Genomic DNA, 1,943 nt, shown 5'->3' on the forward strand with positions numbered 1-1,943 from the left:
TTCCTGCCTTTTAGCCTAGATGAAAATAACTGGCAATCCGTATGAGACTAATATTAGGGATGAAGTTGTTGGATTTAGGTGTTGACAATGTTTCTGCATATTGCTTAGAGAGAATTTGTTTAATATTGCACCTGGATTGTGTTGCTGTTTTAGGACCGAAGGACTATTTGTGTGTCAAACGGTAATATTTGATTAATCGATTCATTTATATGAGAAACACGAGGAAAGAGACAGGCCTTAATCAAACCATTTCAAATTGTTTATTAGGGCTAGTGTCGTCGTTTATGTTTGTCGTTCTTAGCTCGACGAATTATGTACCTACACTGTACAAAACTCTTAATTTATTTTCTACATAGTAAAAAAGCCTAGATTTCCAACCCCATTCAACTGTAACTGCAGTTTCCAAGGAGACAACAACTTTATTACAAGCTAACTTTTCTCCATACATCCCGTATCGCCTAAGATATAGGCAGGCAGTTAGCCCCGTTACCCTTCTCAAGTAATACAGAATGACTGCAAGCAATAACTCGCTGGCTATGCCTAACTAATAGTTTTACTTAGTTGTGACAGTGTATGGGTGTGTGATAAAGTCTGAAGTAAGGCTGAAATCAATTGAAGTTTTTATGAAGATTGAAGTGATTTGGATGAATGGAGATTCTCTTTAGTTTTGAAAAAAGTAGGTATCATCCTCCGAGCCTTTTTCCCAATCATGTCGGGGTCGGCTTCCAGTCTAACCGGATTCAGCTGAGTACCAGTGCTTTACAAGAAGCGACTGCCTATCTGACCTCCTCAACCCAGTTACCCGGGCAACCCGATACCCCTTGGTTAGACTGGTGTCAGACTTACTGGCTTCTGACTACCCGTAACGACTGTCAAGGATGTTCAATGATAGCCGGGACCTACGATATATGATAGGTATGTATTCGTATTTTTCGTTCTTAGCTATACAAACTACAATTTACGCCAAACTAAACTATTTATTTGCAACATAGGAAATAACCTCGGTTTTTCGTATCGGTAAAGATATAGGCATGCAGTTAGCCCCGATACCCTTCACAAGTAATACGGAGTGACTGCAAGCAATTACTGGCTGGTTATGCCTGGTTATGCCTAACTAATAGTTACGATAGTCTATGGGTGTGTGATAAAGTCTAGTAAATTGAAGTTTGTATGAAGATTCAAGTGTTGAAAATGAATGGCGATTTTGTTTGAAGATTTGAACTTTAGGTATCAACCTGAGTTATGGAAAATATTGGCGCTTCTAGGTCGTCTGCATCTGTTATAATTATTATAGGTATAGTTTCGAAAAATTGCAATATGTTTTAGTATGTGCCAGGATGCGACGCGTACTAAGTAATTTGATTTTTATTAGGTTACAGTTTCTATGTGAGTTTGTCTCGGTCAATTTTCAGTTGGCTTTATCAAATACTAGGTATGCATAATTTGAAACATAATCATGTATACCCCAACAACATATTATAAGTAACTTTTTTTTTAAACCTGTGTGATTTTTTTGGTTCGATTTATGGATACAAGTACAGTTCTTTTCACAGACTGTTTGTAGTTTAACTTTTATAAAGTTTTTCTTGGTTATAGCTTAGGTACGACTTTATACTTTGTTGTAAAGTTAGTTTCCTCGGTTGACTCGTACAACTTACACGGCCGAACTTCTTGATATAAGGGCTCCCTTTACCTTTATTTAACTAGGTTCACCTTGACTTCAACAGATGTGGCTAAATAAGATTTTTATTTGGTTTTTGACTGAGTTAATAGCAAAGTCGTTTATAATCCAATTTCTAGATTAATGTGTTTTGTGAATATTATGATCGAAATACGTCATAAAATTAAGGTTAGTTACAACAATCTGGTAAAAAAATATTTCAGGTAAATAAATAAAACAACAATATCAAATTACAAAATAAAAATGTCTTTAATGGAGCGTC

This window comes from Helicoverpa zea, chromosome 10, assembly GCF_022581195.2.
Source record: "Helicoverpa zea isolate HzStark_Cry1AcR chromosome 10, ilHelZeax1.1, whole genome shotgun sequence".
NCBI lineage: Eukaryota > Metazoa > Arthropoda > Insecta > Lepidoptera > Noctuidae > Helicoverpa > Helicoverpa zea.